Source organism: Somniosus microcephalus, chromosome 1 (assembly GCF_052327205.1).
Source record: "Somniosus microcephalus isolate GS21.2 chromosome 1, FLI_Smic_1.0, whole genome shotgun sequence".
Lineage (NCBI taxonomy): Eukaryota > Metazoa > Chordata > Chondrichthyes > Squaliformes > Somniosidae > Somniosus > Somniosus microcephalus.
The window spans coordinates 386059018-386083984 of NC_140987.1; the positions used below are offsets into that span (position 1 = coordinate 386059018).

General features: G+C 49.6%; 1 protein-coding gene across 2 annotated transcripts in view; it reads left to right on the forward strand.

Moving 5' to 3' along the window:
- Positions 1-24967, forward strand: part of LOC147125075 (uncharacterized) — a 200179-nt gene that overhangs the window by 82107 nt on the left and 93105 nt on the right. The gene's annotated exons all lie outside the window — the stretch shown is intronic.

Sequence of the window (24967 nt, forward strand, 5' to 3'; positions counted from 1 at the left end):
TCCAAGTTCCCCTCCAAGTCACACACCATCCTGACTTGGAAGTATATCGCCGATCCTTCATTGTCGCTGGGTCAAAATCCTGGAACTCCCTCCCTAACAGCACTGTGGGAGTACCTTCACCACACGGACTGCAGCAGTTCAAGAAGGCGGCTCACCGCCACCTTCTCAAGGGCAATTAGGAATGGGCAGTAAATGCTGGCCTTGCCAGCGATGCCCACGTCACGTGAATATGTAAAAAATAAATTTCTTCTATCCAGATGTGAACTGAATAAAGTATAGCCCAATAACGATAATCACCAACGATTATTTCTAGGCTAAAGTCTCATCTTCTGTCTATGGAAAATCCAATGGTTATTTTGGTGCAGCACAGAAAAATATTCACCCTCACTTGCAGCATTTAGCAGCTCAGATCAAGACACTAATGCTGTTATCCGGTCTGCTGATTTTTAGCAGTGCTATTTAAAGGGATCATCAGCAACAACTTGCAGCTGACATGCTTTTTCAGTTTGACTGGCTCTGTGTAACTTTCTGCAACTCTTGCAGTTTTCTAAACTTGTTTTAAGTCCCTAAGGCAACAGGGAGTGTTGGTGCAAGTGGAGAACATCTTCATTCTTATTTAAAGGCTTCTGCTCACACCACTTGCTCACAGTCATGGCGGCTCTATTGGCAGACCCCTCGCGCTAGAGTATCTTCGGGAGGGGGACCGGAGGCAGTGAAGAAGAGGAGAAGGGAGGAGGAAGAGGGCTTTCAACAGGAGACCTTACCCACCTAGGGTCTTCCAAGAGCACTTCTCTTATCTCCACTTAAGCGAGGAACAGTGTATTAGGAGGCTCCGCTTCACCAGGGAGGTGGTCACAGAACTCTGCCACCTCCTGCAGGCTCCAAACAGGGCTAACCTGGCTCTCCCAGTGGCCCTCAAGGTCACTGCGGCCTTCAATTTATTCGCCAGCGGAGCATTCCAGTCTACAGCAGGAGACATAGCTAACATCTCCCAGTTCGCTGTCCATCGCTGCATCTGGGAGGTCCCTGAGGCTCGCTACACCAGGAAAAGGGACTATGTTGTCTTCTCTCTGAACACAGAGAAGCAGCAGGAGCGTGCATGTGGCTTTGCCAGGATAGCAGGCTTTCCCATGGTGCAGGACGCCATCGACTGCACCCATGTGACTTTGCGGGTGCCGTATACCAATCCTGAGATCTTCCATAACTGCAAATGCTACCACACCCAGCGCATCCTGACAGTCAATGCCCACTATCCCGGCAGCAGTCATGATGCCTTCATCCTGCGTCAGTCCAGTGTGCCAGCAATCTTCCAGCCACCACATCAAACCCGAGTGTGGCTGCTCAGAGACAAAGGCTATCCACTCTGCATCTGGCTGCTGACTCCCCTTTGCAACCCCACCACTCCTGCCCAGCACTCGTATAATGAGAACCATGCTGTCATCTGGAACATCATCGAGCAGCTGAAGCAACGGTTCCGCTGCCTTGACCACTTGGGAGGAGCCCTCCAGTATTCGCCGGAGCAGGTGTCCCATTCCGTGATGGTTTGCTGCATGCTTCACAATTGGCCATCATGAGGGTGCAGCCCTTGCCAGCAGGGATTGTGGGACCACCTCAGGAAGAGGACGAGGGAGAGGAGGAGGAGGAGGAGGAGAAAGAGGAGCAAGAGAAAGAGGAGGAGGACGAGGTGAAAGGGAGGAGGCAGGCAGCAAATCTCCTTACCGGACGGGCTGTTCATGATGCCTCATCAGACTCTGATTCCAGTGAAAGAAACCCTAGATCCCCATTGCTCACCACATCCCGATCATACCATCCCTCTATCATGAAACATCACAGTGTCCTCCTGGGCACAAAGCTGAAATGAGAGCCACCACAAAACAAACATTCCAAACAAAATTAATAAATTTATTAGTATTCAATTAACATTACAATATGAACTAATCACCCTTGTGCATTCCCTCAGTGCCTGTTGTTCCTGTGCCCTTTCCTAATCTAATGCTCCTAAGCAGTGCTCCCCCAGTGGCTGCAGCATGGCTGGTGGTAGGCTCATGAGTTTCCGTGGGGGAGACTACAGATAGCCTTGCAGGATGACTTTGACCAGCTGTGGACTGAGAAGGCCCAGCTGTAAACTGCACCACCTCAACATGAGCAGCAGCAGTCTGGGCAAGGGTAATGGCGGAGTGGCAGTGGTGGGAGTAGGAATGCTGTCATCTTGAGAGACCCACAGACCCATTGCCACTACCCCCGGGCGGCGCCTCAGCATTCCTGGCAATCTGTTGGAGGACTGATTGCTGGACTCCTGCGATATCCTGCAAGCCCCTTTTGAGACTCATAAACCCAGCCACGATGGCAGCAGTCTGAGATTCCACTGCAGCAGTGAGATGTTGGGTTGCTTCCGCTTGTGCTGCAATGGAAGCTGCGATATCGCCCATCATACGCAGCATCATGGCTGGATCCACAAGGTCTCTCCTGGAGTTGTCCATTTCCATCCTGGAAATCATGGCCTCCAAGCTCTGCGGAAAGCCCTGTTCAATGTTGGAGTCGGACTCTTCCATTCTCCTTGACACTGACAAGAGGCTCTTTGGCAGGTTTGCCATTGTACCTACGATTTTGGTGTGCATGCCCATCACCGTTCTTCTGAAGGCCGTCCCTATCGAGGTCATCATCTGAGTCGTGTGCAGCAGAACTCATGCACAAACTTGCCCTTCGTGGAACTGGCCCACGAGCTACCCTTTCCCCCTGGCCTTGCGGCAGCCCACTTGTGCCTGATACCTGACCATGTGCAGATCCCGCATCTATACTACCCTCTAGATTCTGCGCAGTGCCAATTTCTGAACTGGTGTCTGCGAGTGTCAGATGCAGTGACGGTGTGTCTTATTCATCTCCACTCTCCTTCATGACTTTAGGGACAGGCTGTGCTAGTGTCAGTTCTTGGTTGTCTGAAAGCAGAAAGGCACAAGAGTTAGGTTGTTGTGAGAGGAGGGGTGGGGGGAGGGGAAAGCAAGATATCTATGCATCCACCATCAGCAGCTTGTAAGTGAGAAGAGATTGTGGGATGAGGGGGAAGTGGGATGTGAGAAGAAGGATTAGGAATGACCATACCATTATTGTCCCCAAGGACTTCAACTTCGCCCATTGTCACGGCCTCGGTGACTTCCCCTCTAATGATGTCGAGCACCATCTCCTCCAGTTGGCTCAAGGTGTCTAAAACAGCTTGGCCGCCTCCCATCTGTTGCTGCTCCTGGTGGTTGTGAGCCACCTTTGCCTGCAAAAGAAAGGGAATTGTGTGAGTGAGTGTGGTGCAACGTGTTTGGGTGATGTGCCTGCTATAGTTGAATAGCTGTTAGTGTGTGCAAGGTGTGAGATGTGGCTGTGAGTGTTGCAGCAGTGGTAAGGTTGTGAGGGTGAAGTGAAGCTATGATTTTGAAGTATGAGTGGTGATAGGTTGAGATTGTTGGTAGGTGAGTGATGGGGTGTCATGCGTTGAGCAGTGTGTGAGGCTTGTGGTGCAGATGGTGGAATATGGCATTTGCTGAAGCCTTCACTCACCTTGACCTGCTGTGTGAGGTCATTAAATTTCTTTCGGCCCTGGATCCAGGTCCGCAGCACAACACTGTTGGCCATGACGTGGCAGCTATCTCTTGCCAGAGCCTTCTGCAAGTGGACTTTGATGGCTTCTTGCCACCCTGCGGGAACAGAACACCAAACCTTCTCTACACTGCCACGACCAAGGCCTCGAGAGTTGCATCCAAGAACCTTCTTGCTCTTTCTCTGTATAGAGGGTGCAGAATTGTTTTAATGTATTCAGGAGAACTTTATAGCCAGTACAGGAAACTTTGTTATATCCGGCACCGACGGGACCAAGCTGTTGCCGATCTATCAAAACTGCCAGACATACAAAGTTAATGTTGAAGCATACGGAGGTTTTCATCTCCGTATCTGACAACAAACACTGTTGCTTAGCAACAGCTTGTAAACAGTCGGCCCGTACCTTGGAAGCGTCTCTGTAGCTTAGCAACAGCTTCAGAGAGACTTTCCAGAGCCCGACTGTTGAAAACAAAGCCACGAGAAGAAAAAAAACCTAACAAAATGGCTCCTGATTTCTGCCAGTAGATCAAGGTTTCCGGACATACATAAACCAAAGTTTCCTGTATGTAGCAAGCCCAACAAGAGAGGGAGCAGTTCTGGACTTAGTTTTAGGGAATGAAGCTGGGCAGGTGGAAAGGGTATCGGTGGGAGAGCACTTTGGTGGTAGTGATCATAATTCAGTTAGATTTAGCGTAGTTATGGAAAAGGACAAAGATAGACTAGGAGTAAAAGTTCTCAATTGGGGAAAGGCCACTTTTACTATGCTTACTGCAATTTAGCAAAAATGGACTGGAAACAGCTATTTGAAGGTAAATCAGTGTCAGAGCAGTGGGAGGCATTCAAGGAGGAGACAGCGAAGGTTCAGAGCAGATATGTTCCCACAAAGAAAAAGGGTGGGACTCAAAAATCTAGAGCCCCCTGGATGTCAAATAGCATACAGGGTTGAATAAGGCAAAAAAGGGGAGCTTATGTCAGATACCAAGAGCTAAGTACTGCAGAAAGCCTAGAGGAGTATAGAAAGTGCAGGAGTGAAATTAAAAAGGAAATTAGGAAAGCAAAGAGAGGGCATGAAAAATATTGGCAAGTAAAATCAAGGAAAACCCAAAGATGTTTTATAAATACATAAAGAGCAAGAGGATAACTAAGGAAAGAGTAGGGCCTATTAGAGACCAAAAAGGTAACCTGTGTGTTGAGGTGCAAGATGTGGGTATGGTTCTTAATGAATACTTTGCATCTGTCTTCACAAAAGAGAGGGACGATGCAGACATTGTAGTTGAGGAGGAGTGTGAAATATTAGATGAGTTAAACATAGTGAGAGAGGAAATAGTAAGAGGTTTAGCATCTTTGAAAGTAGATAAATTGCCAGGCCCAGATGAAATGTATCCCAGGTTGTTAAGAGAAGCAAGGGAGGAAATAGCAGAGGCTCTGACCATCAATTTTTAATTCTCTCTGGCTACAGGTGTGGTGTCGGAGGACTGGAGGGCTACTAATGTTGTACCATTGTTTAAAAAGGGATAGACTGAGTAATTACAGGCCAGTCAGTCTAACCTTGGTGGTGGGCAAATTATTGGAAATAATTCTGAGGGACAGTATTAATCGTCATTTAGAAAGGCATGGTTTAATCAAGGACAGTCAGCATGGATTTGTTAAGGGAAGGTCGTGTCAAACTAACAACAGAAAATGCTGGAAATACTCAGCAGGCCAGGCAGCATCCGTGGAGCGAGAAACAGAGTTAACGTTTCAGGTCTGGGGCCCTTCATCAGAACTGGAAAAAGCTGGAGATGTAACAGATATTAAGCAGGTGCAGAGACGGGGGGAGGGGGGTTAGGAGGGGAGGAAGGATTGAAAGAACATACTGTGAAAATGTTGCAAATGGGAATGGCAAAATCATACAGCATGAAAAATGGGGGCAGGGATTATTATCTGATATTGTTGAACTCGATATTGAGTCCAGAAGACTGTAAAGTGCCTAATCGAAAGATGAGGTGCTGTTCCACGAGCTTACGTTGAGCTTCATTGGAACAATGTAATAGGCTGAGGACAGAGAGATCAGAGTGGGAGTGAAGCGGAGAATTAAAGTGACAGGCGACCGGAAGCTCAGGGTCACCCTTACGGACTGAACGGAGGTGTTCCGCAAAGCGGTCGCCCAATTCTGCGTTTGGTCTCCCCAATGTAGAGGAGACCGCATCGTGAGCAGCGAATACAGTATATTAAATTGCAAGTACAACAAGTAAATCGCTGTTTCACCTGGAAGGGGTGTTTGGGGCCCTGGACAGTGGGAAGGGAGGAGGTAAAAGGGCATGTGTTGCATCTTCTGCGCTTGCACGGGAAGGTGCCAGGTGAAGGAGAAGGGCTGTTGGGGGTGATTGAGGAGTGGACCAGGGTGTCACGGAGGGAGCGGTCCCTTCAGAATGCTGAAAGGGGCGGTGAGGGGAAGATGTGTTTGGTGGTGGGATCACGTTGGAGGTGGCGGAAATGGCGGAGTATGATCCGTTGAATGTGGAGGCTGGTGGGGTGAAAGGTGAGGACAAGGGGAACCCTATTGTGGTTCTGGGAGGGAGGGGAAGAGGTGAGAGCAGAAGTGCGGGAAATGGAACGGACACGTGTCTGACTAACTTGATTGAATTTTTTGAGGAGGTAACAAGGAGGATTGATGAGGGTAGTCTGTTTGATATAGTCTACATGGATTTTAGCAAGGCTTTTGACAAGGTCCCACATGGCAGACTGGTCAGAAATGTAAAACTCCATGGGACCCAAGGGAAAGTGACAAGTTGGATCCAAAATTTGTTCAGTGGCAGGAAGCAAAGGGTAATGGTCAATTTGTGACTGGAAGGCTGTTTCCAGTGAAATTCCACAGGGTTCAGTACTAGGTCCCTTTCTTTTTGTGGTATATATCTATGATTTAGACTTCAATGTAGGGGGCATGATTAAGAAGTTTGCAGATGATACAAAAATTGGCCTTGTTGATAATGAGGAAGAATGCTGTAGACTGCAGGAAGATAGCAATGGACTGGTCAGGTGGGCAGAAAAGTAGCAAATGGAATTCAATCTGGAGAAGTGTGCGGTAATGCATTTGGGAAGGGCTAACAAGGCAAGGGAATACACTATAAATGGTAGGATACTGAGACGTGTAGAGGAACAGAGGGACATTGCGGTCCATGTCCACAGATCGCTGAAGGTAGCAGGACAGGTAGATAAGGTGGTTAAGAAGGCAAATGGGATACTTTCCTTTATTAGCCGAGGCGTAGAATATAAGAGCAGGGAGGTTATGCTTGAACTGTATAAAACTAGTTAGGCCACAGCTAGAGTACTGCGTGCAGTTCTAGTCACCACATTACAAGAAAGATGTGATTGCACTAGAGAGGGTATAGAGGAGATTTACGAGGATGTTGCCAGGACTGGAAAATTTTAGCTATGAGGAAAGATTAGATAGGCTGGGGTCGTTTTCTTTGGAACAGAGGAGGTTGAGGGGGACTTCATTGAGGTATACAAAATTATGAGGGGCCTAAAAAGGAGTGGATAGGAAGGACCTATTTCCCATAGCAGAGCTGTCAATAACCAGGGGCATAGATTAAAAGTAATTGGTAGAAGGATTAGAGGGGAGCTGAGGAGAACTTTTTTCACCCAGAGGGTGTTGGGCATTTGGAACTCACTGCCTGAAAGAGTTGTAGAGGCAGAAACCCTCATCACATTTAAAAAGTACTTGGATATGCACTCGAAGTGCCGTAACCTACAGTGCTACAGACCAAGAGCAGGAAAGTGTGATTAGGCCGGAAAGCGCTTTTTTGGCCGGCACAGACATGATGGCCTCCTTCTGTGCTGTAAATGTTGATGATTCTGTGATTTAAAGAGGAGATGGTTCGGGTAGACACATTCCTATGAGAGTGAAGGAAGGGCCTCCAAAGTTAGAACTCCCTGGATGACTAAAGATGCAGGCCTAGAAATTGGACAGCGACTGGAAAGTTGCCGGTGTCATCTCGGTCACGGGTTAAAGGCCGCTGAAAATGGTCGCGCCAGTAGGAGAGAAAAATATGCGCTGGGGACTCACCGTGTAACGCCATCATGGTGGTGTTACTCCAGGCATCAGTGCCGAACGTGGCATCCAGAAGCGTTGCATCTTCCAACAGCCTCTGGAAGTGAGGCTATGAATTCACTAAGCGTTGTGGGATATTAAAGGGCAATCCTTTGTCGTTTGCTTAAAAAGGCAATGCCTTCTCAACCCTTAAAAATAGAAACAAAGTAAAAAAAAATGCAATTTTCAGTCCTTACAGCTCTACTGCCTTTTCAAAAAAATTAACATTTGAAAAAACAGTGCCAAATAGGACTCTTCAGCACTTCAAGCTGAATTCCTTCCTGCACCTCAAAAAATGGGAAAAGTGCTTCAGCACTAACACAAATGGCTTAGCAAGCCAGGGAAGGGGCACCCGGGGTCTCGCACGCAGCACTCCAGCTTTATACAGGGGGTCAACACTGCAAGAGAGGTCGCCTACCCACAGGGGCCAGGAGGCCCTCCAGAAAGAACAATGTGGGACCACATCACCGAGGCCGTTACTGCCAGCAGTGTCACCCCCACCACCTGGTTAAAGTGCCTAAAGAAGCATTCGTGACCTTAGACCAGTGGACAAGGTCAGTGAATATATCTTCAAAAGCCGTCTCCTACCAACTGCATCACCAGCCTCACACACTGCTCAATGCACGACTCTCCCCCACAATCACTCACCTACCAGCAGTCTGTACCAGTCACGAGGCATACCTCCCATTCCTAGCTTCACCTCACCCACTTGGAGGAGATGGTGTTGGCCATTCTTGGCAGGGGCATGGCTGAGCCCTTGGCCAGTGGCGGGGCTGAAAGGATACAAGATGCTGGTATCCTCATACGTTATCCTCCTTCTCGCATACACCTCTTGCTTTCCCACCGTCCCCTCACCACAATTCCACCCTTGTGCCTTCCTCATTTCACACACACAAGAAATGCAGCCTGCCCAGCCACTAGTTGACCAAGAAGAGGGAGAGGAGAGTGAAGAAGAAGAAGAAAAAGAAGAAACAATGTCACTCGATTTCACACTCCCAGCCACCAGCTCCTCAAGGTCGACCAGCAAGGTCATTTGCAGTGTCCCCCACTGAAAGTCAGCAGCCTTCCATCAGATAGATGTATAAAGTTGGATTGGAAAGTTTGCTTTATGGTGGCTTTTATTTCAACATTGTGGCCAAAAGGACGCTGTGATGGTCAGTAACAGAGGGAAGGGAAGGTGTGGGACAAATGTTGAAAGGGGAATTGGGGTTGTGGTCACTGGTACAGGAGGTGGGTGATTCCATCCCAGATATCCTGGCCAGAAAGAGGCTGTCTGGGATGCATCCTTCCTTCTGCTTCCTCCACTTTTGCTTCCTCCTCTTCAGTTTCTTGCTCTTTTGTTTCCTCCTCTTCTGCATCTTCCTCTTCTCTCTGCAAGTGGATGCTGTAAATCTGAAATAAAAGCATAAAATGCTGAAAATACTCAGCAGTTCAGGCAGCATCTCGACCTGAGACATGGGGCTAGATTTTGCCAGCGGAGGCGGGTTCGCGTCGGGTTGGCTGTTCAGCGGGTTCCGGTCCCGCTGCCGGTTTCAGCAGCACTGAAATAACGATTTTCAGTTAATTGGGCATGTTACCCGGCCCAGTCAGTGGGTTTGGGTCTGCTGCTCGCCTCTGCTGACATCTTCGATTCAGCTGCATTTAAGGGGCCCATGCAGCCTTTGGGTTTTACTCACTTTCTGATGCTCCTTATTAGTATTGTTTGCGAGGTGACTGCTGCAAGAACCAAGGCTTCTCCCCGCTTTGCTGATGATTCCCTCCATTCTCTTGTGGAGGGAGTGAGAAGGTGCAAGGAGGTTCTGTTCCCCCCCAATGGACGGAGGAAGTCTCCTCAGCAAACCAAGGCAGCCCGGCTGCAAATTGCTGAGGAGGTTAGCACCAGGTCTTTGTGTGCATGCACCTGGGTTCAGTGCAGGAAAAGGTTCAATGATCTGCTATGCTCAACAAAAGTGAGTATAACATCAGAATTACCTTCAATCTGCTTCCCATCTCTGCTCAACACCAGCACTCTGCATTGTCAACCTACTCCTGCACATCCCAATTTACCCTTACATCCCTTGCACCCTTAACCATCCCTCTCTCTCCATGTACAGACTCACTCCACCATTCTACTATGCACCCCTCACACTCATCTCACTGTTATGCAATGAAAACAACTAACAATGCACAGGGAGGACCCTTGGTATTGGCGCCTTGCTCCATCTTTGTCTCCCTCTAAGCATCTATGTTATGGATTCTCTACACTCACTCCAAAGTTCTCGCTCAAACTCCACTTGTGTCCCTCATTGCAGGAAAAGAGAGCCCACAATAAGAGGGAGTGGGGGAGGACAGGAGGAGGCCCAACTTCCTTGGCACATTTAATCAACGCTGAGGAGGCTGCTATCGAGATCGTCGGAGATGCAAAGGAGGTGGAAGTGGGGGATGGAGAGATGGGCGCAGTAGAGCAAGCTGGTGACAGAATAGATTTTCAACCCTCTCATTTAGATTTCATGAGTGACTGATATTGCATCTGATGTTCATACAGATTGAGTTCTGATCATCTGCACAATGGGATGTGTCTGCTACGTAAATATCACATGTTTAACTCATGCCTTTACTCCCCCACAGGACCATAGAGAGCCCCCCCTCCCCACTGTCCAGGAGGAAGAGCTGAACGACTCCTCAGAGGAAGCTGCAGCCTCTGAGAGAGCAGCGTCAGCAGAAATGAGTGCACCCAGCACCAGCGCAGAGATGCAAACCTTGGTGGGTCCTTTGCGAGATGGAGTAGTGTTGTCACCTGATGTATCACAGCTTACAAATGAGCATCAGCAGATGGTGGAGACGGACAGCAGAGGAGAGTCCTCGCCAGAGGGCGCTGGATGCTCTTAGCTCTGCTCAGCTGCATGTGGATGGTGTGTCTCTGGGGCCATCCAGAAAAAGAGCGGTGCTGGAACTTCAGGAACAAGTTTAGGAGGCTCTGACAGGGTTTGCAACCACTGTAACTGCGAGTGTGCAGAGAATGGAGGAGTACATCTCAAACATGAACAATGCCGTGGTGCACGCAATGGCGAATGTATTTCCCGTCATGGAAAGGATGGCAACCTCCATGGAGGACATAAATCGCCAGACTCAAATTAACATGGCGACTCTTCTAAATAGATGGTCAACTATGGAGGATAGATGGGCATCTATTGAGGAGAGGAACCAGAGGTACATGGACATCCCCGTTATGAGGACTGTCAGTACAGAGACGGGTCCTCATGGCCCCATTGATGTGCAGCAAGGTGCTCTCCAGCTCCTTGCTAGCAGTGAAGTACGGGTGACCCATGAGAGGGATGTTGGTGATCGACAACAAGGAAGTGTGGGCTCCTCTCCAAGCACTCACACTCTCATGCCACTGCGGAGCCCTTGGACAGAGCCCCAGATTTCTCACCAAACTGAGATGGCCCTCTCAACCCCTGCACAGCCACAGGATGAGCAGACTGTTGCCGAGCCCTCCCAGGCTCCCAAACCAGAGGACGCCCGCCAAAGGCATTTATGCAGACGCAGCAGAGAAGTGAGCAAGTTACCTGTACATCTGCTGAAGCCACAGGGGAAGCACCAAGTAAAAGCACGTGTAAGAGAAAGTTAACACACAAATAGTCACAAGGGTAGTCACTTAGGTGTTTTGATATAATACAAAGTTACGTTTCTCATTGTTATTTCAATTGTATTAAAGAAATGCGATTTCAAAGATTCAAAGAGTTGGCCTATGTGTGCTCAGAAATGGAAGTTGCACAGTGAGGGGTCAGGGCACCTTTCATCTGTAGTGATGGTGGGGAGAGTGATAGGAATGCACAATTTATTGTACAGATGCTGTATGGTGTGTAATGAAAGTCGTGCAAACATTCATTTCCATGTGCTAGCCACATGTGTTTGCTGCGTAAAGTTACACGAATCGGGCATGGATTAGTGTATCCCTTGCCTCACGGCCAGCAATGTGCTCGGGTGCTGGTGGCACTGACACAGCCGCCTCTGCAAGGTCTTCCTCATCTTCCGCCTCATTTGGCTCCTCCTCCTTCTCCGAGGAGGAGGCTGTGCGCTGTGCCACTTGTTCCTCAGGCAGCGGTAAGCCACGCTGCTGTGCGATGTTGTGCAGGGCACAGCAGACCACGATGATTCTGGACACCCTGGCTGGTGCGTACTGTAGGGCTCCGCCAGATCTGTCGAGGCATCTGAATCGCATTTTGAGCAAGCCGATGGTTTGCTCTATGATACTTCTGGTGGAAATGTGGCTCTCGTAGCGCTCCTCAGCTTCGTTTGATGGCCTTTTCATCGGTGTCATTAGCCACGTCTTCAGGGGATAGCCCTTGTCTCCAAGGAGCCATCCGCAAAGTTGGGTTGGCGGATTGAACAGCTGAGGCACAGTGGACTGCTGCAGGATGAACAAGTCATGGCAACTGCCAGGAAACTTGGCGCAAACATGCATAATGTTCTTACTGTGGTTACACACCAGCTGGACATTAAGGGAGCGGAAGCATTTGCGGTTCACAAATATGGCTGGGTTGTGATGGGGTGCCCTAATGGCCACATGTGTGCAGTCTACGATGCCCTGCCCCCTTGGGAAGCCTGCCATATTTGCAAAGCCAACCGCACGTGCGGTAACACATACTTCATCCATGGAGAAGTGGATGTAATTATGCGACTTGGCGAAGAGGGCATCGGTAACCTGTGTGATGCAACTGTGTGCGGCTGACTGGGAAATGCTGCTGATGTCTGCTGCTGATCCCTGGAAGGACCCTTAAGCAAAGAAGTTGAGTGCGGTAGTGACTTTGACAGCCACTGGTAAGGCATGTCCACCCACTCCTCTGGGCTACAGGTGTTGGTGCAGCATTGTGCAGATGTCAGCGACTACCTCTTGCAAAGTCTCAGCCTACCTTTGGCACTGCTGCTCACTCATGTTGAGGAAACTCATCCTCTACCTGTAAATGCTGTGTTGGGGGTATCTCCTGCGGCGATGTGCAGCCCTGTGCTGACATCCTCTGCCCTGTGCAGCATCAGGTGGCTGAGGAGAAGGTTGGCGTTCCTGTTGTTGGTGCTGCTGGTGTGCCTGGTTCTGCTGCTGCAGCGGCTGCTCTTCCTCCGATTCTGAGGACCAGGATATGAGGGTATGAATGGTTCCCATTATGCTGGTATATATGTCAGTTGAGGAAGAGATGTTATAAGCATTCAGTCAATCTGGGGAGAGGGTATTCCAAGTAGGTCATAGTGCATATGGATCTCAGATTAAACACTTACAACCTCAATACACCTGCAAAATGTGTTCTAAGACCTCAAAACAGAAAGTTCTGGCATCTGAAAGTGAACTAATGTTGCAGGTCAGCTTTTATGCTGCAGTTGCAGGAGCCCCCAGAGTGCATCGTGCTCTCCAACCAGTATTCTGTTCTGAGTACTGGTGAGGGCGATGGTTCCTCTGTGGTATTCAGCCAGAGACAAGTGGGGAGGAAAAAGAATGGAAGAGCAATAGTGGTAGGGGATTCGATAATTAGGGGAGCAGATCGGTGTTTCTGCAGCCGCAGACGTGACTCCAGGACGTTATGTTGCCTCCCTGGTACCAGGGTCAAGGATGTGACTGAGCGGCTACAGGACACTCTGAGGGGGGAAGGTGAACAGCCAGAGGTCGTTGTCCATATCAGTACCAATGACATAGGCAGAAAGAGGGATGAGGTCCTGCAGGCAGAGTTTAGGGATCTAGGAGAGAGATAAAAAGCAGGACCTCAAAGGCAGTAATCTCCAGATTACTCCCGGTGCTACGTGCTAGTGAGTACAGGTATAGAAGGATAGAACAGATTAATACATGGCTGGAGAAATAGTGCAGGAGGGAGGACTTTAGATTCCTGAGGCATTGGGACCGTTTCTGGGAAGGTGGGACCTGTACAAGCTGCACGGGTTACATCTCAACAGAGCCGGGACCAATATTCTCATGGGGAGGTTTGCTAGTGCTGTTGGGGAGGGTTTAAACTAGCTTGGCAGGGGGATGGACATCAACATATAGGAGTAGAAAAGAGGAAGAAGGTGCATAATGGAGTGAGTGTGTTGGATAGTACTAGAGAAGAAAGTAGTACTAGAGGCGGAAGTAGTACCACATTAGATAGGAACAGAGTAAAAAAGTCTACGAAAAATTCAAAAATAGGTTTAGCATGCATGTGCGTAAACGCACAAAGTGTGGTGAATAAGGTTAGTGAGCTACAAGCACAATTAGATGTGTGGCAATATGATGTGGCAATAACAGAAACATGGCTTAAAACGGTGAGGAGTGGGCACTTAATACTCAAGGGTACAAGGTGTTCAGAAAAGATAGGGAAGGAAAAAATGGAGGTGGGGTGGCAGTGCTGATTAAGGAAGACATTGCAGTGTTGGAAAGGGAGGATGTTCTTGAGGGAACAAGGACAGAATCCATTTGGTTAGAGTTGAGGAGCAAAAAGGGTCTGATCACGCTATTGGGGGTATTCTATAGGCCTCCAAATAGGCTGCACTCCCCAGAGGTTTGCTAGCGCTGTTGGGGAGGGTTTAAACTAGCTTGGCAGGGGGATGGACATCAACATATAGGAGTAGAAAAGAGGAAGAAGGTGCATAATAGAGTGAGTGTGTTGGATAGTACTAGAGAAGAAAGTAGTACTAGAGGCGGAAGTAGTACCACATTAGATAGGAGCAGAGTAAGAAAGTCTATTAAAAATTCAAAAATAGGTTTAGAATGCATGTACGTAAACGCACAAAGTGTGGTGAATAAGGTTAGTGAGCTACAAGCACAATTAGATGTGTGGCAATATGATGTGGCAATAACGGAAATGTGGCTTAAAACGGTGAGGAGTGGGCACTTAATATTCAAGGGTACAAGGTGTTCAGAAAAGATAGGGAAGGAAAAAATGGAGGTGGGGTGGCAATGCTGATTAATGAAGACATTGTAGTGTTGGAAAGGGATGATGTTCTTGAGGGAACAAGGACAGAATCCATTTGGTTAGAGTTGAGGAGCAAAAAGGGTATGATCACGCTATTGGGGGTATTCCATCATCCTCCAAATAGTGAGAGGGAGGTAGAGGAGTAAATCTGCAGGGAAATTGCAGCAACATGTGCAAGAGCTATAGAGTGGTGATATTGGGGGACATTAATTACCCAAATATCGATTGGGATAATGCTAGGGTAAAGAGAAAGGAAGGGAAGGAATTTCTGAAATGTGTTCAGGAGAATTTCCTTGACCAGTACCTTCTTGTCCCAACTAGGAAGGAGGCATTGCTGGATCTGGTGCTGGGGAATGAGGTGGGCCAGGTCAGCCAAGTGTCTGTGGGAGAACACTTGGGTACGAGTGATCATTGTATCATAAGATTTAGATTAGCAATGCAGAGGTGCAAGGAACAATCTAGAATGGAACTTTTAAACTAGAATAGGGCTAACTTCAATGGGATGCGAAGGGATCTAGCCAGGGTAAAATGGAACCAAAGACTGACAGGAAAAACTGTAATGGAACAATGAGTGATCATTAAGAAGGAGATGTTCCAAGTACAAGCTAGGTACATTCCAACAAGAGGGAAGGGTAAGGGAACCAAAGCAAGGGCTCATTGGATGACAAGGGAGATAGAGAAGATGATGAAACAAAAAAAGAGGGTGTATGATGCATGTCAGGTGAATTCTTCAAGGGAGAATCAGACCAAATACAATAAGTTGAGAGGGGAAGTGAAGATGAAAATAAGATTGGCAAAGAGAGAATATGAAAGTAGAATGGCGGTTAACATAAAAGGAAACCCAAAAATCTTCTACCGGCACGTAAACAGTAGGCGGGTAGTAAGAGGCGGGGTGGGATCTATTAGGGACAAAGAAGGTGATATATGCTTGAGATTCAGGGCAAAGCTAGAATACTCAATAAGTACTTTGTATCAATGTTTACTAAGGAGGTGGATGCTGACAAAATATCGGTAGCAGTGGAAAAGGTAGAAGCAATGGAAGGGGTGAAAATTGATAGACAGGATGTACAAGAAAGGCTGGGTGTACTTAAAGTGGATAAGTCGCCTGGTCCAGGTGGCTTGCATCCCAGATTGCTAAGGGAATTGAGGGAGGAGATAGTGGGAGGGCTTGCCATAATTTTCCAATCTTCCCTAGATACAGGGGAGGTGCCTGAGGATTGGAAAGTGGCAAATGTGACACCATTGTTCAAGAAAGGGTGTAAGGACAATCCTAGTAACTACAGGCCAGCCAGTTTAACATCAGTGGTGGGTAAAGTTATAGAAACAATAATAAAGGAAAAAATTAACGGGCACTTGGAAAGGTTTAAGCTAATTAAGGAGAGCCAACATGGATTTGTAAATGGCAGATCATGTTTGACTAATCTAATTGAATTTTTTGATGAAGTAACAGGGAGGATCGATGAATGGAATGCAATGGATGTAGTCTACATGGATTTTAGGAAGGTGTTTGACAAAGTACCACATAGAAGGCTGGTTAACAAAATTGAGGATCACGGAATAGGTGGGTCAGTGGCAGCTTGGATAAGGAATTGGCTTAAGGACAGAAAACAGCGAGTTGTGGTAAATGGCTGTTTTTCAGACTAGAGGATGGTAGACAGTGGTGTTCCCCAAGAGTCAGTGCTGGGGCCACTGCTTTTTTTGATATATATAAATTACCTGGATATTGGAATACAAAGTAGAATTTCTAAATTTCCCGATGACACCAAACTTGGTTGTGGCAAACAGTGAGGATGAAACCAATTGACTGCAACAGGACATAGAAAGGCTAGCAGAATGGGCAGACAAGTGGCAGATGGAATTTAATACAGAGAAGTGTGAGGTGATGCATTTTGGCAGAAGGAACAGGAAGAGGCAATATACACTTAATGGCACAGTTTTAAAGAGTGTGCAGGGACAGAGGGACCTGGGAGTTAATGTGCATAGGTCCCTGAAGGTGGCAGGACATATTGAGAGAGTGGTTAGCAAAGCTTATGGGATCTTGGGCTTCATAAATAGAGGCATTGAGTACAAAAGTAGAGAAGTTATGCTGAACCTTTATAAAGCACTGGTTAGGCCACAACTGGAGTACTGCGTCCAGTTCTGGTCACCACACTTTAGGGAAGGATGTGAAGGCACTTGAGAGGGTGCAGAGGAGATTTACCAGAATGGTTTCGGGGATGGGGGTTCTTAGCTTCAAGGACAGGTTGGAGAAGCTGGATTTGTTTTCATTAGAGCAAAGGAGATTGAGGGGTGATTTGATAGAGGTGTAGAAGATTATGACAGGTTTGGATAGGCTAGACGGGGAAAGGCTGTTCCCACTAGTTGATGGTACAAGGACTAAGGGACATAGATTTAAGGTTCTGGGCAAGAGATATAGGGGGGATGTGAGGAAAAACTTTTTTACGCAGTGAGTGGTGAGGATCTGGAACTCGCTGCCGACAGAAGTGGTGGAAGCGGAAACACTCAATGTTTTGAAAGGGGAGACTGGATAGACACTTGAGGGAAATAAACTTGCAGGGCTACGGGGATAGAGCGGGGGAATGGGACTGACTGGAATGCTCTACAGAGAGCCGGCACGAACTCGATGGGCCGAATGGCCTCCTTCTGTACCGTTATGACTATGGGGGAAAAAATTCAGCTGGTTTGCGCCTCCCGTTAGCGCCTTAAGAGGGCCAAATTCAGTACCCTGTCCCTGCTTTCTCTCCATATCCCTTGATCTGTTTAGCCTTAAGAAATATATCTAACTCCTTCTTGAATATATTTAATGAATTGGCCTCAACTGCCTTTTGTAGTAGAGAATTCCACAGGTTTGCCACTCTCTGGGTGAAGAAATTCCTCCTCATCTCTGTCTTAAAAGGCTTACCCCTTATCTTTAGACTGTGACCCCTGTGACCCCTGGTTCTGGACTCCCCCGCCATTGGGAACATCCTTCCTGCATCTAGTCTGTCTAGTCCTGTTAGAATTTTATAAGTTTCAATGAGATCCCCTCTTATTCTTCTAAACTCCAGCAAATATAAGCCCAATCAACCCAATCTCTCCTCATACGTCATTCCTGCCATCCCAGGTATCAGTCTGGTGCAATCTTCGTTGCACTCCCTCCATGGCAAGAACATCCTTCCTCAGATAAGGCGACCAAAACTGCACACAATACTCAAGGTGTGGTCTCACCAAGGCCTTGTACAACTGCAGCAAGACATCCTTGCTTCTATACTTGAATCCTCTCGCTATGAAGGCCAACATACCATTTGCCTTCTTAACTGCTTTTTTTGCACCACGCATTCTGAGAGAGAGAGAGAGAGAGAGACTTCTGGAGAGATTCAATGTTGTGTGAAGGAGTTTTGGGTACTGAGCAGCACCTTGCCCTTCCTTGTATCGATTTAGAAGACACTGTGGGGGCTGCACTCTGAGCTCTTTCCCTGGGCCTCCCCATTGCTCTTTCCAGCAGATTTGATGTACAGGTCTCTCCAGGCCGAGATTCAAGGCTGCAATGAGCAGGATGTGGATGGAGAGCAAGATCAACCCTCCCCTTTGATGCGCTATCAATTACTCAAAAGACTGAGGTTAAGCGAGTAACTAACAGGCTTTTATTAACAAGAGAATGAAGGTGTGCCTCGAGTGGTCGACCAGTCCAGAATACAGAGGGACTGTGGAGCAGTCACCTTTATACCTGGACTCGTGGGAGGAGTCAGCCGAGGCATGTACAGACATGTACACAGTGGAATACAAACACCCACACAGGCAGGTATAACAGTGGTTTACCACATTCACCCCTTGTTTAAAAATGAGTCCGGCGGGGTGAAGTGTATTCTAAGTTTGTGTATTGGAGTCTCTCCGGAGGTCTTGTCTGCCGCTGTGATCGACGTGGCGACGGCAGGGGTAGTGAAGCTTCCGGCGTCGAGTCCCGCGTAGGCTGGGGCACTGGTGTGTAGTCCTCGTGGGTGTCGAGCGGGTCGCGGGGCCCAGGCGTGCCGTCTGCTGGGGTTGGATATTGGATCGTGGGGGGGTGGTGGTAGTGGGTAGTGGGTTACTGGGGCCCCCAAGGGTGCGAGGTCTCGTATGGAGACTGTGTCCTCCCGCCCGTCCAGGTACGCAATGTAAGCATACTGGGGGTTGGCGTGGAGGAGGTCGACCCTCTCGACCAGGGGGTCCATTTTATGGGTCCTCACGTGTCTTCTCAGTAGGACCGGCCCTGGGGACGTCAGCCATGGCGGTAGCGATGTCCCCGATGTGGACTTCCTTGGGAAGACAAACATTTTCTCATGAGGGGTGGCGTTAGTGGCAGTGCAGAGCAGTGACCGAATAGAGTGGAGCGCATCGGGGAGCACATCCTGCCAGCGGGAGGTCGGAAGGCCCCTAGACTTTAAGGCTAGCAGGGCGGCCTTCCAAACTGTCGCATTCTCTCTTTCCACCTGTCCGTTCCCCCGGGGGTTGTAACTGGTGGTCCTGCTTGTGGCAATACCCCTAGCGAGCAGGTACTGGCGGAGTTCGTCGCTCATAAACGATGAGCCCCGGTCGCTATGGATATAGCTGGGGAAACCGAACAGGGTGAAGAGGTCGTTCAGACATTTAATGACCGTGGCACTGGTCATGTCCGGGCAGGGGATGGCGAACGGGAAACGGGAGTACTCATCAATAATGTTGAGGAAGTACACATTGCGGTCGGAGAAGGGGAGAGGCCCTTTAAAATCAACGCTCAGGCGCTCGAAGGGGCGAGTGGCTTTTATCAGGTGAGCCCTGTCTGGTCTATAAAAGTGCGGTTTGCACTCAGCGCAGACTTGGCAGTTCCTGGTCATGGTCCTGACCTCCTCAATGGAGTAAGGCAGGTTGCGGGCCTTGATGAAGTGGAAGAACCTGGTGACCCCCGGGTGGCAGAGGTCATTGTGGAGGGCCCGCAGTCTATCGATCTGCGCGCTGGCGCAGGTGCCACGCGATAGAGCATCCGGGGGTTCATTGAGCTTCCCGGGCCGGTACAAGATCTCGTAATTGTAGGTGGAAAGTTCGATTCTCCACCTCAAGATCTTGTCGTTTTTGATTTTGCCCCTCTGCTTGTTGTTAAACATAAAAGCAACTGAACGCTGGTCAGTGAGCAGGGTAAATCGATTTCCGGCCAGGTAGTGCCTCCAATGACGCACAGCCTCCACAATAGCCTGGGCCTCCTTCTCAACAGCGGAGTGTCTGGTCTCCGGGCCCTGGAGGGTTCGTGAAAAGAAGGCCACGGGTCTCCCTGCCTGATTAAGGGTAGCGGCCAGGGCAAAGTCGGATGCGTCGCTTTCCACCTGGAAGGGGATGGATTTGTCCACTGCGTGCATGGTGGCTTTGGCAATGTCTTCCTTGATACGGTGGAAGGCTAAGCGGGCCTCTGCCGTCAAGGGAAAAGAGGTGGACTTGATCAGCAGACGGGCCTTGTCCGCATAGTAGGGGACCCACTGGGCGTAATAGGAGAAAAACCCTAGGCACCTCTTCAGGGCCTTGAGGCAGTGGGGCAGTGGGAGTTCCATAAGGGGACGCATCCGGTCGGGGTCGGGACCGATGACTCCGTGTTCCACAACACAGCCAAGGATGGCGAGACGGGTTGTGCGGAATATGCACTTCTCCTTGTTATACGTCAGGTTCAGGAGTTGGGCGGTGCAGAGGAATTTTTCGAGGTTTGCGTCATGGTCCTGCAAGTCATGGTCGCAGATGGTCACATTGTCCAGATATGGGAAAGTGGCCTGCAACGCATTTTGATCGACCATCCGGTCCATCTCCCTTTGGAAGACGGAGACCCCATTGGTGACGCCAAAGGGAACCCTAAGGAAGTGATAGAGGCGGCCGTTTGCCTCAAAGGCAGTATACTGGCGGTCCTCAGGGCGGATAGGGAGCTGGTGGTACGCTGATTTCAGGTCAATGGTCGAGAAGACGCGGTACTGCGTGATCTGGTTGACCATATCAGCTATGCGGGGGAGTGGGTAAGCGTCCAGCAGGGTGTAGCGATTTATTGTCTGGCTGTAGTCGATGACCAGGCGCTGCTTCTCGCCGGTCTTAACGACCACAACCTGGGCTCGCCAGGGGCTGGTGCTGCCCTCAATAATCCCCTCCTTCAGGAGCCGCTCCACTTCGGTTTTAATGAAAACCCTGTCCCCGGCACTGTATCGCCTGCTCTTTGTGGCGATGGGCTTACAGCCGGGGGTGAGGTTAGCAAACAGTGGGGGTGGGGTGACTCTGAGCGTGGAGAGGTTGCACCTGGTGCGCGGCGGGCAATTTGGAAGCTGCTGGCTGCGGACTGTGAGTGGGGGGAGGGGTCCACCGTACGCCATCGTAACACTTTTAAGGTGGCACTGAAAATCTAACCCCAGTAGAACGGCAGCGCAGAGGTGGGGCAGGACCAGAAGTTTAAAATGATCGTACACAGTCCCGTCTACTAAGAGTGTCACCACGCAGTAGCCGCCAATGTCCGCCGACTGGGACTCGGAGGCCATAGAAATCCGCTGGTGCGCAGGCAGGACTGGGAGAGAGCAACGCCGCACCGTGTCGGGGTGGATGAAGCTCTCCGTGCTCCCAGAGTCAAAAAGGCAGGTTGTTTCGTGACCATTTACCTTAATGTCCATTGTGGACCGGGCCAGTTGGTGCGGTCTCGCTTGGTCCAACGTAACGGAGGCCAGCGTAGGGGTCGGTGTGTCGCTGCGGGTATCAGATGAGGCGGTGTTGGGGGCCTGCTGCGTCCCAGCTGGCGTCCAAGATGGCGGCGTCCATGATCCCCATGTGGCTGGAGGCGTCCAAAATGGCTGCTGTTCCGGTGGTTCGCACATGGCTGGGGAGGCCCAAGATGGCGGCCCGCACGGCCCACACGCGGCGCTGCTGGGGTTTGGGGTGGCTTTGGCCCTGCAGATGCTGGCGTAGTGTCCCTTCTTCCCGCAGCCCGAGCAGATCGCATTTTTCGCCGGGCAGCGCGCTCTGGGGTGTTTGGCCTGGCCACAGAAATAGCATTTCTGGCCTTGGGACACTGCTGCGGTAGTTGGGCCGTTGCTGGGATGTGGCTGGGGTGGCACGGCGCTATGAGATGGTCCTACCGTGTCCCAGGCTGTCGTTCCCCGCGGTGTCCACGGTGCAGAGGAGTAGGCATCCATGCCCCGGTAGGCTGCGTCCAATGATAGTGCGAGTTCAGAGGCCTTGTTGAGGTCGAGGTCACTCTGCTCCAACAGTCGCTGTCGGGTGTAATTGGACCTGTGGCCCGCTACAAAAGCGTCCCGGATAAGTTCCTCTGTGTACACGGCGGCCTTTACATCCTTACAACCACAGGCCCGGCCAAGCACAGACAGTGCCTGAAGGTATTCCTCAGTCGATTCCCCAGGTTGTTGTTTACGACTCCCCAGGAGGTGCCTGGCGTACACCTCGTTCACTGGGCGCGTGTACTGGTCCTTGAGGAGCTTGAGAGCAGCCGTGTACGAGGTCGCGTCCTGGATGACCGAGTATGCTCGGTGGTTCACTTTGGAGGTCAGGACGTCCAGTTTGTCCTCATCCGATTTGACCGTTGCAGCGGAGGCGATCAGGAATCTTTCAAAGCACCTAAGCCAGTGAGCAAACTTGGTGGATGCGTCCGCCTCCCGATGGTCTAAGTCCAGGCATGCTGGTGTGAGGATCTTCTCCATTATAAAAAAATCTTGTTAATAAAATTGATGCGCTATCAATTACTCAAAAGACTGAGGTTAAGCGAGTAACTAACAGGCTTTTATTAATGTTAATATTAAGAGAATGAAGGTGTGCCTCGAGTGGTCGACCAGTCCAGAATACAGAGGGACTGTGGAGCAGTCACCTTTATACCTGGACTCGTGGGAGGAGTCAGCCGAGGCATGTACAGACATGTACACAGTGGAATACAAACACACACACAGGCAGGTATAACAGTGGTTTACCACACCCTTTAAGAACTGGCCAGCGCCAGTGTGACTGTGTTCCATTGCTGACTGACATCACATGAGCTTCGCCAGCGCTCTGAGGTAGTGCCTCGCTCTTCGGCCTTTGCGCCTTAAGAGAGGTGTGCAGCGCCTGATTTAGCGCTCCAATCACCTCCAGGGGCGATAAAAGCCGAGTTTGCAGTTGGAGGCGATAATTAGCGCCAGGCGCTAATCTTTGCGCCCGGCCGATAATTGCGCCCCAAATGGGGTGATACTGAATTTTTCTCCCCATGACTCTATGGCCTAAAAATTCAGTTGTTTTGCGCCTCCCGTTAGCGCCCTCTTAAATTCAGTGGGAGGTTAGCGGTGGCGGTAACTGTTAGCATCCCGCGCTGCTGTGCCGCCGTCGACGGCATCATCGCTTTGTGCAGCGCCCCGCTTGTGCCCTGGCTGCGATCTTCGGTATCGCCTCCTGATTTACCGCCGGACGCTATGTCCAACGGGGTTAGGGGGGTCTACCTGTGGCCGAGGCAGCGCTAATTAAAGGCGAGGTGCCGGGCGGCCATTTTTGTTGCTGCCAGCACCTGCCCCTTTTGCCGTCCCCGGCCTCCTGACCAGCCCCCCCGCAGAGTGCTGGCCACACTCCACGAGCCCAGTACTTTTCTTGAGTGCCGGGCTCTTTTGCCGGCACTCTGATCCCTGGTGGCCCAGCTGGGCCCCGGGTCGCGCTGCGCAAGGCCCCTCCCCTTTAAGAAGGGGAGGAAGGCCTGCAGTACCGCGGCACATAGCGCCACGACATTCCCTCGCAGCGCCCCAAGAGGGAGGCGGGGCGCTTCCAGTAGCTTCTCTCTTGGGGCACTACCGATTAATTTCGGCCGTGGGGGGCGTTAATTTTTTCGGGGCGCTAAAAGTTGGCGGCACAATCAGCTGGCGTGTTTGTTGCATGACGTGGAACATGCTGAAAATGTCGCAAAATGGGAAGAGCCTCTCAAAATAGGATTATCCAGGCAGTTAACAAGCTGTTAACTGCCTTAAGCAGCTCTCCCGCCGCTTGGTGTCTGGTCTGATCGGCACTCGCAGACCCAACACTCTGTAAAGTTGCATGGAGGAGGGATGGCCCGCCGTCAATCATTTTGATTTTAACTGTGGACCCGCCTCCAAACCCGCCCTCTGAGCCTGCTGAGTATTTGCAACATTTTCTGTCTTCCCAGAGGCCTTCCTTTACCATGCAAGGCCTTGCAAGCATCCAGCAGCACTCCCTGCATACTTAAAAAAAACTTTTAACATGTATTATTGCAGCAAGCTAATACTTCAATAAAATCCAAAAAATCCAGTCCAAAAGCTTAAATGCAAACGTACCTAAAACATGTGTATGTCCCTTTAAGAGCTTGAAGAGGTACGGACGGCACCACTGTAAATCTGCTGAATGCTGGGTTTTCATGACAAGCTTAGGACCGAACGCTGAACTCAGCGCTGAGGTCCAATTTCGCCGAGGTAACATTAAGTTGGCAATGCGCGCTAACTGACATCACCTCTCCCTAATTTAAATTCGCTCTTACTGGCAGCACTGCCGGCCCTTGGAAAATGGCAGACTCCACGGGACCCACCACCAGCTGGGGAAAGAGTGGTGGCTGCCCTCTTTTCACTACATTTTGACGGTAACAGGTGTCGTAAAGCACCCAAAGTTTTAGCCCACAGACGTTAAAATGAGACCGAAAAAGGAGGCTTAGGACAATGGTAAGGATCATAGGTTCATAATACAGTAGAGAACCAAGCTGAATATAGAAAGTACAGAGGAGATTTAAAAAAGGGAATAAGAGGGGCACAGAGAAAGTATGAGAATAGATTAGCGGCTAACATAAAAGGGAACCCAAAAGTCTTTTATTAACATATAAATAGTAAAATGGTGGTCAAAGGAAAGATGGGGCTGATTAGGGACCAAAAAGGAGATCTTCTTGTGGAGGCAGAGGGCATGGCTGAGGTACTAAATGAGTAATTTGCATCTGTGTTCACTAGAGAAGAGAATGCTGCTAATGTAACATTAAAGGAGGAGGTAGTAACGATATTGGATAGGATAAAAATAGATAAAGAGGAGGTACTTAAAAGGTTGATAGTCCTCAAAGTAGAAGAATCACCCAGTCCGGATGGGATGCATCCTAGGTTACCGAGGGAAGTAAGGGTGGAAATTGTAGAGACTGTGGCCGCAATCTTCCAGTCCTCCTTGGATATGGGTGTGCTGCCAGAGGACTGGAGGATTGCAAATGTAACACCCCTGTTTAAAAAAGGGGAGAGGGATAAACCTGGCAACTACAGGCTACTTACTCAGCCTAACATCGGTGGTGGAGAAACTTTTAATGACAATAATTAGATTATTTAGGCTTTAAACTAAATAGCTGGGGGGAGGGTTCAGGTGAAGGAGAATTTAGAAAGTCAAAGAAAAAGGAGAAGGCAATAGTGCAGGGTAGCGATAGGGGTAATGA